This window comes from Hippichthys cyanospilos, chromosome 20 (assembly GCF_059441005.1).
Source record: "Hippichthys cyanospilos isolate Australia breed blue-spotted pipefish chromosome 20, RoL_Hcya_1.0, whole genome shotgun sequence".
Lineage (NCBI taxonomy): Eukaryota > Metazoa > Chordata > Actinopteri > Syngnathiformes > Syngnathidae > Hippichthys > Hippichthys cyanospilos.
Window position 1 is genome coordinate 6,463,809 of NC_142388.1, and position 14,030 is coordinate 6,477,838.

The 14,030-nt window shown below is 39.8% G+C and overlaps 1 protein-coding gene across 2 annotated transcripts in view; it reads right to left on the reverse strand.

Moving 5' to 3' along the window:
• Positions 1-14,030, reverse strand: part of tfap2d (transcription factor AP-2 delta (activating enhancer binding protein 2 delta)) — a 71,378-nt gene that overhangs the window by 51,370 nt on the left and 5,978 nt on the right. For both annotated transcript variants that reach the window (XM_088404156.1, XM_088404155.1), the window contains exon 2: positions 8,146-8,260. The gene's annotated coding sequence lies outside the window, so the exon portion shown is untranslated. The remainder of the gene's footprint in view (positions 1-8,145; positions 8,261-14,030) is intronic.

Sequence of the window (14,030 nt, forward strand, 5' to 3'; positions counted from 1 at the left end):
GGGGCGGGGTTTGCCAGGAAAGGTGCGTGGGGGTGGAGTGGGGGACTCAAAGAGTGGTGATGGCTGAGGGGGGGGATAGTCTACATTTTTTTTTTTAAACCCCAGTAACTGCATTTTAGCCCGAGGGGCTTCAGATCTGCCACTCCCATCCAGAGTAGAGGCCCTGTCACAATGTGTCTATGTCACGGTGTGTGGATGTGCGTTACCGTCCCCGTGTGTTTTTGTGCATTTGGCCAGCGTACGCGTGCAATTGCGTCCGCTTTTCCATCCCTGCGTCGGTGTGTAAAAGTGTGTGTCAGCCCGGCTCTGTGTCAGATGCTTAAAGCTGCCAGGCCGCATTGTGTCCTCTCGCTCTGCAGCAGGTTTCCGCTCTCCCTCGCTTGGCTCCGATTGGCCAGTTCTGCCGTTTCCACTGGCGACTGAGGCATGAATAAACTGAGAAGGAAGCGAAGGCTGCCGCCGAGCAATTAGATGACTTACTTTTTTGCTACTTTTAAGTACGTTTCATCGGCGGTGCTGATCTGCTGGCATCAAAAAAATGTTCGGATATTAAAATACAAGCAAGGCAATGAGATTGACCAGCAGTTTGTCAAAATACCATAAGAAAACTTCCATCTAAAACACTGGAGATTCCATTCTAGAGTGACTCTTAACCATCCATTCATTTTCTATGGTGCATCTCCTCATTTGGGATGAGCTGCAGCCAATCCCGACTAACTTTGAGTAAGAGGCGATGTATGGCCACAGCCTAAAAATATTTGAGCTAAAAATAAGGTCAAAAAAGGAAGGGCCCAATATTTGGGTTAGTTTGATCCATAAAAAACAAATTCTTTTGTGCAAAACAAACCAGATATGACCAAAGTATGAGGTTGTTCAATTTTTAACCCATATTTGCACTATTTTTAACCCAAATAATATTAGGGTGGAAGACCAACCAATCACATTCTATTCACTCATTTACAGTGCTGCAGCAATTATTCGATAAGTTAATTAAAACTCTACATACAAGCAAATTAAATATTAATCCATATGTTTTTATTCAGGGCTTTGATCAGATTTTTGAGTCAGAAGGAAAGTATTGGCCTAAAAATTAAATTATTTTGTCATATCCTGTCAACTGAACATGACATTGCACTTACTCAGGGTGAAGGTAATGACCAATCACGGCTCACCTGTTATTTATTTATTTATTATTATTTTTTTTAGGTTTTGGTCACTTTACATTCGCAAGCTGACCAAATGCTGGGAACATATTAATGTAACGAAATTCCTAAAACCATGCAGTAATCAACTATGTTGTAAATTCCAGTAAATTCCACATCATCAGAGTGACAGATACTGGCCTGTTTTCATCATTACAATCAAGCGCCATTTGACTGATGTGAGGTTGCGCTTATGCGTCTGCAGCCGTCAGTCTCGGATGTCTGACTGGATTCCGAAACATGCGACGGGCACGGGGAGGTTTCCCGCAACTGACAGATGAGTAACAGGCGAATGGACCCCCGAAACCCGGCCTTGTCAACCTTCAGCGCGCCACTGTCAGATTCCCGGTGACGAATTTTACAGGTGAAATGTTTCTTTTGAGGAAAAAAAAAAATGCTTTCTTAATCATTCAAATGTTTGGCTGTCATTTGGATATTGCACAAAACTTTTGTTCTTTGACAGAATAACAATCAATGGACTTCAAATAGATGAATTTCATCAGCAGGGCGAAATAGTAGGACATCTGTTGTCTGACAATTCTGAGGTTCGAAGGTTTAAATCCTTGTTCGGGACTAGCAGTTGCTATGCTTCAAGTAGTATTCACATTCCTTATATAGAGTCCTGTAATTTGTTCCTCGATGAAGGTATTAATTAATATTTCAAGGTATGACTACTCATAACAGTAGCAGATACTCTCTTGTGGCCGTTTTATGATTGGGAATTAAAATTATACATGTCTGGCAGATGCCCATTAAGCTGTATTTTCTGTAAATATATCTATATAAAGAAAAAAACTAGAAAATGGTAAAAGAAAATGCTAAAATTAGATATATATCATTTGGTATCAGTAATTGCACGCTAAAAAAATGGTGGGTTGAAAATACACCCAATGATTGGGTCAAAAAAAAAAAGGACCAACCCAATATTTGGGTCTATTTGCAGAAAACAACCAGAAAAATGCATAGTTTTGTACAAAACAATATAAAAATTTAGTTGTTGAATATAATAATGCATTTAATATTTAGAAAAGGGTGAGTATATGTTTCATTAAAAACGATTCATGCTTTTCTCATGTTAGTTATTGATTCAGATATTGACTGCACAGCTTGCGACCGGAATTGTCCTTGGGTGTGAATTTGTGTGCCCTGCGACTTATTTTTAACCATCCCCGCCTCTTACACCAAACACAAAGCACACTTCCAAAGAAGATAAGTACAAGTACATGCTATAAAATAAACGTTGTGATTTCCATCCCATTTGGCATACTGAAAAGCATAGATGTGTGAAATGTAAGCTTATGTGGAGTAAAAAGTCTCACTTTTAACCCTTTTAATTCTGCTGGAAGAATCTGGTTTACCCTTAAGTGTTTCACCCCAAGGGCATATATGAAAACTTAATCAGCGCCACTTGGGACAGACCACTCTATTACAATGGCGACTGCTCTGTGTCTGTACATGTGCGCATGTGTGAGTATGAGTGCACGCGTACGCAATGAGCAAAAAGTCATGGTCACTGAGGTGTGCGATGTTATGTCTAATTGATGAATGGCTTGCAGTGAGTGGGCGGAGTTTAAATTGTGGTAGAAGCATCCCAAAAAAGAAGAGTGAAAATATGCAAGAAAATCAACCAAGGTCCATATGGACACATTCAGATGGTTAGCATGCCTGAGGGCATGAAAGCTTTAATCTCAATGTGACAATTTCGAACTGCCAATGCGGCGCTAAACGAACAAAATTCATTCTGGGTGCTTAGTCTTTCATATGTACAGCATGTTGGTAACTTTCAGCATAGGCATTTGTATTTTGAAAAACACTTGGCAGTGTTTCTTTTAGGATTTTTGTCATTAACATTAACATTAACATGATTTTCGTCAATCTCGGCGACAATAGCCGGGAAAACAGTGAGAAGTCCAGCTTCAAAACAAACGTTACTTTATCAAATATTATGGATACGAATGGCTTGATCGCTTTAATGTCGATGTTTCCTGCAGCGTGTCGTGGTGTAACAACTTGAAAGGCTTTCTATTACAACTTTCTCCCAACTTCCCATTCAAAAAAAGCACCACATTGTTCTGAAATCATGTTCCATGGTAATTCAGGCCGCAAACAAATGATCTAATTACACTGACATACAGCATCTGTTGCCAGTATTTAGTGGCTCAAGCTCCATTAGCTGCGTCTATCATAAATTATCCGCTAACTAGCAATGATCAAGTGCTCCATATAGGCTGGCATGATCGACGTAAATGATTGTGCAGACTTTGATGCTCGCAACCTTATAGTTACCATTCCTACTGATCACCCTCGTAAGCCTGCCGCCCTAGTAAAGAACATGCGGCTACATTAAATGAATGGATGGATAAAGTGTCTTGGTGAGACAGTGAATTAGGGGGGCAACTAATTAGTCAACCTTAAAATCTACATGAAAGGAGATTTAGACAGCAATACTACTCCAATTTCACACAGTTTCAGTATTTCAAGTGGGGTCAATTGTCAATAATGTAGGTGTGATGGCTGTGATAAAGCAGTGCTAGAATACATTATTAAAAGAAATAAGTGTGTGTGTGTATGCGTGTGTATGTTTCATCAGCACATTTGCTTGTCAATGAAAATCGACGTATTCTGTGTCCAGCACTGGGCTACTCATCGACAGCATTGATCATCCCGTACAGTATGTATTGTGTATGGTAATTCTAGGAAGCTAATGAGGGACGCACACACATGCAGTTCAACCCACCTGAGAGGTAGTTGCTTTCCCTTGCAAAGAGGCACCAGAACAAAACATTCATTTATTATTCAGACTTATTTTATTCATCTATTCAATTAGCTGCTTTGCTCCCTCAGCAAACCAAACCAATCAATGTGGCCGGTAGATGTAAAATGCATAGTCGCTCGTCTCCGGCACGCACACATCCCAACATGCAGTCAGTCATCTGAAACACAAACACTCACTCAAACACACACACACACACACACGCATACACACACACACGCACACACACACACACACACGCACACACGCGCACACACACACACACACACACACCGTGGCCAAAATTTGTTCCACATTCTCACCGATGTCAGAATTTAACACTATAAAGACTAATAGCTCTATAACATGCTAAAAGCAGTTGGGTTAAACGTAACCGTTTTGGTTAACAAAAAAAAAATCTGAATATTTTAGTTGATATGACCTAACTTTGAGTTGTTTTGCACAAAAAAAAAACACGTCATTTGTGGAAGTCAACTTCATAAATTTTGTTGTTTAGTACAAAACAACCCCAGAAAGTTGGTTCAAATTGACCCATAGAGTTATTTTTGCTCAACTATCTATAAAAGTGAACGAAGCTAGAGTCTATAATGTGTCATTAAAATGCAACAGTTGATTTGATGAGAACCAAAAGATTACGCCCATCAATGTAGAAAATAATGTTCTTTTCAGCTTAGAAAACTACAAATCAACAAAATATTGTGTAACATTGAACACAAATAAACCACCTCTGTGCTATTAAAAAATAAAAGGTAGAGCTGTAACTAATGAATATTTAAATAACTGACGAAAGCCGCTTTTATTTTTTCGATTACTCGATTAATTTAAAAAATATATTTCGTTGACATTCCTGTCATCAAAACAGGACGTTCCGTCCAACAGACAAGACAGAAAATACACAAACAAATTAATCATCAAATCAGTTGATGGTTTGGTCTGTAACGCCAGAAAAAAAAAGGCATAAAATCGATTATTTTCCACAGTAAGACTAAATTATATTTTGAATGACAGAATAGCAAGAGATTGTAATATACAGTATTTGATTTCGAAACGCTATGATTCATATATTGATAGACTACCCCGGCACTTACACAATTAAAACAAAAAACTTTTGATAGAGACGTAGAGGCATTTTTGCGTCCCTCCTTGGAGGGGTTGATTATCTTTTGCATATTCATATATGCAAAGATGACATGAATAATTTCCCTCCCCTTCTTCCCCATCCACTCTCCAAAGGTTAGCTCATTAATTACGGCCCCACAATTAGCAGGAAATATTTTTATAATGAATTTCTTTGTTAGCAGCATGTGTGCATAACTTGCAGCAGGGTCACAGCCCAGGACAGCTGTTGAAAGTGTCTACGGCGAACGTTGTGCTCATGCTAATTTAGTGTGTGTGTATTTACTGTGTGTGTTAAGTGAGGGAATGGATATTTAAAAAAAAAAACGGATTGGTTTATGCATCATCAAGGCGGAAATCACCGCACGTCAAGATAAAAAATATGCTCATATACGCAGACCAAACACCCTTGTCCAATTTCTCTCTCACACACCGACAGACACACACACACGCGCACACCCAAACACACAGGGATGTGTTGCTTGTTGCCTGTGGGCCTACAGTCTTTGAACTGCCTTGCAGACTCCAGTCTGTCCAAATTCACTATGAGAGATCCACCTCTGCCTGCCTAAACTACTACAATTCACACACACAGACACACACATACACAAAACACCGACACAAGACATACACACTCGAACAAGCATACTTTTGCACACCTTCTCGCATCCACACACACACAAGCTGCATTTCACTGCACTGTCACGTCTTAAAAAGTTCACAAAAAGTCTTTTTTGTTTCCTATATAGTCTTATACACTAAAAAATGAATACACGCTCTACCTGAAATCCTTGGTGAGGAAAGCATTTGATCAATAATGTGGTAGATTTAGCATTTGCCTTTGCTGTTTGAAAGATGTTGCATCATTCACTTTGTCTTTTATTAAAATAGTAGAGCAGTATATTATGGCAAAGAAATCTTCAAGACATTTTTTACGTTTTTCAAGAGTCCAGATTCAAACCCAGATACTTCTTTATACTGTGCGATTTTTTTTTCCAAATGTTTAGCTCAAGGAGTGTCAAAAAATGTATGAAATGCCATAAGCACTAAAGTAATCTAATACTTAAAGTGCCTAATTTTCTGCATTATAAAGCGCACCCTAAGGCTTCCATTTTCTCAAAAATTGACAGTGCGCCTTAAAATCCGGTGCACGTTTTACAGTGCATATACCGCAAGTTTAAAAAAAAAAAAAAAACTCAATCGCCATGTATCAGAAGAGTTATATGAATCTCTGTCCAAATTTCAAACCCCTTTTGTCATTGCCTGTGTTTGGTCCACGATAGTACATTCTACAATAAAGTAACGAAGAAATTGTATTTCCTTGCGAGCTAGAAGTTAGTATCGCATGCAAATATATAATCACAGAGTTACTTATTTTCAACTCCACCTGATGCAACAAGTTACTGTTATTTCCATTAACGCTGTATTGAATCAACAAGTGATAAAAGCTGCATTATTTCCCCACGCGGCTTTTAATGCAAAGTGAGCAACGCACCAAGATTATTTATAACAAATTCCTTTGGTCAACAATACCAAAGGCTGCGTGCCTTTACTGTCACAATATTACGCACCAAACTACTTCTTTTCTTTTGTGCTAAGGGATGACATTTTTGTCTTGAATGCAGTTTTCAGTGCAAAGACCTCGCTCTGTGTAAGTTCTTCCTTTTAAGATGGATGTTTCAGCACCCCGCAATCTGTCCTACTCGTTTCTCCTGAAGACTAATTTAACCCGCGACGCCTCTCATGTAGGTGCCACTCTTCCGCCGCAGCAAAACAGTTGTTGACTTCAACAGAGGCAGGTTGCGCTCATCAGTTCGCACGTACGCGCAAAGGCGAGAAATAGAGACGAAGATGACACGCGGCTGTTTGAAGAGTGAAAGGAAACATTCTCCGCTCTCTCCTCCCATTTAATATATTTGTACATTTCATCGCCAATAAAAATAGCAAATCAATCTCATCCAGGACTCTTCAGAGAGCCCTTTGATGCCTTCTTAGTAAACGACCTCCCACTTTCTCCATCAACCTCAACCTCACGCTAAAATAAAAAATAAAAGACTGGTGCAATATTTATCTCACTTCACAAAAAAAATGTCTTTCCTTTTTTTTGGGGGGAAAAAAAAAATCCTTGAAATTTTCATCAAAAGCACTTTAATCAGGCACTTCTCAGGTCAGCTAATGAGCTAGCAGAAGTGGGGCCCTCGCTGGGCTAGTCTCTTCAAAGAGCTAGCTCATTAGCGTTAGCAGCTCTGATTATGATACTTTCACATGCTCCCCTGCATGCACTTATTCGCTGGTTGTCTGACACCGTGTCTTTCCCTCCCTCTCTCTCTCTCTCTCTCTCACACACACACACACCTACACTGAAACACACACGGAGAGGGAACGCTGTCATTAGACCAACTAGCATCATTAGCGAATAGTAGCCAAGGTCAGCGTTTGAAGGCGCAATCCCGCTTAAACTAAACTCTTACAGTGTCACTTTTAGCTTCTTCGACAGCCACTAAGTTAAAACAGAGACAGAGGACATGTAGAGGGGAGGAAACCAAAGACAGGCAAAGACAAAACGTGACGACGTAGCATAAAGAAATTCATATTTACAATGTGCCCTTCGATTCTTTGTAGGATTCCTTTGAATCAACTTTGCTATGTTTCTTTTCCATTGAGAGGAGGAAAGTTACATGTGATTTGAGACAATTGGAAATGAATTTTCCCCAGGATTATTTATATTCACCCCCGTCAGAACGTCACATCGCGTAAGTGTTGTTCATGTTTACTGACATCATCTGTTAAACCTTAATTAATGAGATATATTTTCAGCTTCTATTACGTTCATATAAAATAGCACAGGTTCGTTAAGATGGGTCCTTATAAATAAGCCTGCTCAAATAAGCTAGCAGTTAGCCTAGCTTGCATAGAATCTTTTTTTGTCTTAATGTATTTTCCGCAAAATAAGGTGCACCGTATTATTAGGCGTAGTCTTGATTATGGGGTCTATTTCCATACTTAACCCACAGGGCCCACCATATTAAAAGGCGCATGCTTGTGTGATAGTACCTCAATCGGATGCGAAGGGTAGAGCTCACAACGTGGTGACCGTTATGAAATGCAATCACGTCTCTGAATGATTGTGCACCGTGTGAGAGAATACTTCAAGTCATATGGGACACACCTGAGGAAGACACAAGATATACGTTGAAACATGAAATGTCAACGACAACTAATTAGTCAAAATCATTTAACCCATATTGCAAAATATGACCTAGTAGAAAAAAAACTTCCAACCAACAATTTTTATTACATAACTCAGAAAAGTGCCATTTGAATCGTTCGACACAATACCCAGGTGGTTACCCAAAATTCAAAACAGTCATTTGTGTTCACACCCATTACGGCGCAACACAAATTCACCCAGACCTTGCTTTACACTAGCCTTACACAGTGCAAAAAAATTTAGCTCAGAGTGCTTTGTTTTTGCTATAGCTTGAATGTAGCCGTAGTCAAAACACATTTGATTTCCTGTTTATGAAACACTCAAATATTTCCTAGAATTTCTTTGTACAGTCTAATAATGTCATATTATGGTGACTGATGCTTCAACAATTTGTTTTTTGGCATTATTTACGACCAAAAACGTTTGAAAATGGAATACACGATTTTACAATTAGAAATGTGTTTACCAATTCTGATCATAGATAAAGCTGTGCTAAACTATCGATGTTCAAAAAGGTAATTCATCCATTCATATCATTTGTGGTGCATTCATTGCACATAATCATGACTGACTTTGAATGTCTGTTGTAAAAACTTTGCAAGCTGCAATTGTGTTCACTCCATGTGCGTGCGTGTACTTCCGTGGAGAACCTATTGAAAAAAATAAATAAAAAACTATCCAGTCCGATTAGCTCCATTAGTGGATTAGCCGGATTAGCGAGTTAATTGCTGTCTGTTGCTGCGTTGGTTCAAGCAGGCTAATGATGGCTAACGCTAGTTAATCTCACAACACAGCCGCGTAAGCCAGCTACTGTCACGTCTGGCAACATGGCGCGCACATCGAGAAGCTTCCCATGAGGATTAGGAGCAAGAGTTGTTTGCCGCACACATCGGGAGCTAATCTCGGATTAATCATCGCGGGTTTATCTTTCTTTTATTGACCGCTGTGGCGTGTGAATTTTGTTTGACACGACATGTTTTTACCTTGTTTTATTGTCTCTCCCAATAAAAGGTCCATGTCCAAACTAATGTGAGTTTACTTTCTAAAACAGATAATACTTTATTCTAACACACACACACACTTGACTTGCTTGCTAAAAAGATAATAAAGGTAAACAACATTTTGCAAAGAAAGAGTCTCTATCATTCAAATGATCAATAAATTGCTTCCTGTTCCAATCAATATGCTCTTAATCTGAAAAGAAAAAGATTTTCTTCCTGTCACAGCGTTAAAAGTATTAAAATTGCTTGTCCAATTAATATGGCCCATTTAAAAATACACCTTTCTTCTTTCTCTTGTAACTGTGATTGGTTGTTACCTGAACTTTCAGCATGTGATGTCATTTTCTGTGAAAAAATGTGTTTTAAAAAGTACTTTGTACATATAATTTAGTTATTAAGTGATTAAATCCCCAAAACATAATTTTATATTTTTACGAGACCAGATATCAAATCCCAGGTACTTATTTACATTTCTTTTTCAAATATTTTCAACTGTTAGGCTAAAGAAATGTCTAAACAAAAGGCAGGTAATAAAAGCGTTATAGACAAATTATTAACTTTTTACAGCTGAAAATGGGCTATCCCTTTAAATGCCACAATTCAGTAGTTTAGTACCTTATTGTAAACCACCCAACCAACTTTGTGCCACTCTTGCAAAATCCCAATGGCACAATTTAGGTTTTCAAATATTAGATTTTTCAAAAGATGAATGAATTGAATTAATTTGATTAACTGTCCAGCCCTGACTTCTATTTGGCCCCCAACCTGACTTTTTCTTTCACTTCTTGATGACGCTAACCAAAACAAGCTAGCCCCCAACCGCCACAGTAAAAATGAACATTTCCCAAAAAATAAATAAACAAACACTGGAAGCCTTGAAAAATGATATGCTGGCGGTAGGTTGTGGTATTGGAAGGTGAGCGAGAGCGCAATTTTTGACGCGCTAGCCAAATGAGGTCTGACATATGGCTTCAGGACAGGAAACGCCAGGGGTTATGGGTAAAACGGGTGTTAGCGAGAAAACCAAAAGCGTGCCCAACCTTATGCATGCCGTTTGCACGCCACAATATTTGTAGACACCGGGTGGGCAGCTTGGACGGACAAACACACACATACACACACAAGTATAGTGTGTGGGCACCTCAAGCTCATTAAGGGGATGTGAAGGGCTCCCTGCTCATCTTTTAAAGATAAAACAAAGTGCTGTGATGTCATACCTCATCAGCCTTGGCCAAGTAGACGAGAAGCACTTTAGCAGAAAGAGCATAGTGTGTGATCGCCTGAACGCGCAGACCTCCCTCTGACTCTCTGTTGTGCTATTTCACTCGCTCTCACACACATACGCAGACAGACACACAATCGTTGCGGCGGTGGATGGTGGATGAGGGATGCATGTTGGTTTGGGGCTAAACATGATATCTCCTTTCCCCAGGGCCAGCCAATCAGAACAGCCTGCCAGGGAAAAACAGCAAAAGCACTCAAGACAAGGACAGGAGAAAAACACACACACACACACGTAAACACAAGACACATCACTAACAGGCACGTAAAGCTGCCAAACACACTTTCCCCAAACTTCGCCGAGCAGCAAAAGTCCCTCCGAGCAAACGATCCGTCATAGCAAAGAAATGCTTGAAAATACCAGTTGAATGATTCTACATATTACGCAACTTCTTCATCATCATTATTTGCGCTCATCAAATGTGGAAATCGGAACACACATACATGGGGAAATACATGTGAACAAGCGAGTACAAAGCCAAGTCTCGTCCTTGCACCAGTGCCTCCAGGGCTGTGCTAGCTTAAGGTGAGTGCTGACGGGTGTGGGGCACAGGAAGTGAGTACCTGGGGGGCAACAGTGAAGGGAAGTGCCTAGAGGTCCAGAGTCACCGCTGTGGGCTCTGTTTAAGGGGGAACAATCGGGGCAAAGTGTTTCAAGAGGAAGCGAAATAGTGGCAAAACAGACGGCTTTAAAGATGGAACCATCAACATCAAGTCGGTGCTGAGATGAAGAAAATAAATCAGTCGATTCAAAAATGAGGAAACAACTTGGCCAGGGGAGGTTTCTGTGTTGGATTAGCATCATTAAAATACCAAAGAAATTCAAGTGAAATGCTTTGCACTTCCTGTTTTAATCATCAGTGACATTTTTAGATAGAAAGTTTGGAAAGTGTAGCACAGAAGACCCACAAACAAAGAAAACGACATATATGTGTTTATTAGTGCTGCCAAGCACTTGAAAATATTTCACTGATTTAATCACAACATTTTCCGGGACTAAGTGCCAATAATCGCATTTTTAAACAAATATTTTTTATGAAGCTTCTAACAAATACACGACTTTAATAGACTTGACTTCAGCTTTGAGTTTAGCTGCTACAGGAAGTAAATAGGGCACACAAACTGGAATAACGATAACGAATACAAATGCTTTTCCTACTGATGTGTTGATTAATTTTGTAATAAAAGTTTATGTTATTTTTTGGTGTGTATGATTTGAGCTTTGCAACTCGGAGCAGCATGTTTGTTTTTGTTCTTATTTTTAAAATTGCCTCTTCATATTGTGTTGGAACAGAAATGATTTTTTTTTTGTGCGTTTGAGCCTTTCGTTCTGCTAGAATCAAATGCGCCTGGTTTCCGACTCTAATTAATAGGAGTTAAGACGAAATTTTCTTGATTGACAAGTAAAACATTTTGTATTTACTTTTTCTTTTCAGTAGATGCCAATAAGCGCTGACAAGTGCTCATGCTCAAGTTGGTGAAAAATCGAATTTAAAAGGAATGAAGCGTTAACCGTTTGCTTGATTTATTGCATCATTCAGTTATTTTTCTACATGTTCAAGTTTTGCATCTATACCAGAATACCAATTACGGTGGTGATGTTTTTCAAAATAAGCACAGTCGTAAGAACATCAAGCACTATCTGGTCTTTTAACATTTCTTTTGTTTCTTTCTGTTCTGCATTTGGTATGATTACCTTTGATGCAACCGATGTATTATAACTCATCAGCATTACCGCAGTCGAAACTTAAATTGTGCTAGTGTATGTACCATGAAACAAAAATACTATTTTTTAGCTTTAGCTGAGCTCACTTTGCCTTCCTTAATCACATTGAAATACCAAAACAGCAGTGGCCCAAGACATCATGGCGGGTGAGGAATAAAGTGAAACTGTGTTTGTCGATGGTGGGGTCATTATGTGTTGTAGAAGCGCGTGGATGAAGGGGCATTGGGGCAGGGGGGGAGGGGGGGTGGACATGGAAGGCAATGGTTGAGGGGATTTGCACGGGGTGAAGGTGGGTAGGGGCTTGGGGGGGTGGGGGGGGGGGGTGAGCAGCGGGGGTGAGGGAGGACGGTTGGCGCTGGTGGTGGTGGTGGGTTGGGGTGGGGTATCAGTGGGGAATGGTGTCAGCTGCGGAGGCAGCAGGGAAAGCCGACATCTTAATAAAACAGCCTCGGGCTAAATCCCATTAAAGGCCTCAGAGCCTGTTACCACTGCTGGCCAGGTAGCGCACACACACACACACACACGTAACACACATAACGCATTCCTCACATACACACACATCGGATTTGGGCCCGCGCGTGCACACACACGAATATATTATATATGGACCCATGTGTCCGTCTCTCTGTCTGTTCCAGTCTGTCCATGTGTGTGGGTGTGGGGGTGATTTTTCTTTGTGTTCATTTTTATATGAATACGTGCGGTTTCGCCATCTGACCGTCACGCTAGCCTCCAAACGCACATGCTCTCGCCTTTTATTGTTTCGAGGTCAACGGTCAGGTGATTTGACTCTTGACGCGTGCGCGAGTTCAAATGCTGAAGAGGGAAATGACCAAAAATGCGAGTGATACTTTTGGTTTGAATGATAAGGGGAGGTAATGCAAGCTTATGTGCAGAAAAGTTGACTGTATCAATCCATATTGGAAAGTAAACTTCCTCAAATTGATCCATATTTTCATCCATTGTCAATTTGGCCCAAAGTGTCCCAATACTTTTGTTCCATTAAGCACCTTGTCCTGACATTGAACAACAGTTAGTTTGGCATTGATTTGAATAGGTTCTCGATTGCCTTATACTAAATAGGGTTGAATATATGAAATAAAAAGTTGAATTTAAATGACAAAGTATATTCAGTACTAGGTCTGTGTAATATTTGACAGATCAAAAGGTCTTTCAGAGATTTGTTTCCATTGTTCCTGTCTCCGAGTGAAATTTCAAAAACAGTTGCTCAAAGTTAACCTCATTGGGTCAAAAAAGGTGGAGAAAAAGGACAAACTGCCACATGAGGTCAATTTGACGCAAGTATTAGAATTATTGACCCCTTCCACAATAAAATGCGAAAGCCCAAAGTTTTAATCAATTTGCCCCAACGTGTCATCTGTCTCTTTTTGACCTTTAATTGGGTTATTTTATTCTAAAACCGTTTGGTTTTTATGCCTTTTATTCTTGAACCTTCTCCGCAGTCCAATGCCCTGAAAAAAAATAAATAAATAAAAAGTGCCAAATTGGAGAAGAGTCAAGCGGTGTGAGGGATTATGGAAAGCATCCTGAAAACTGCCTACTTTTAAGGTCTCACTTAATAATTTCTTGATTTGACCATGCCCCTCCTACCTGCACTACAACCCCCCCTAGTGGGCTCAGGCAAACATGTCTATGAGGACAGGGTTAGTGTTAGTGCCTGGAATTGAATGTCTGGAATATGTAAAATACCTAAAAATAT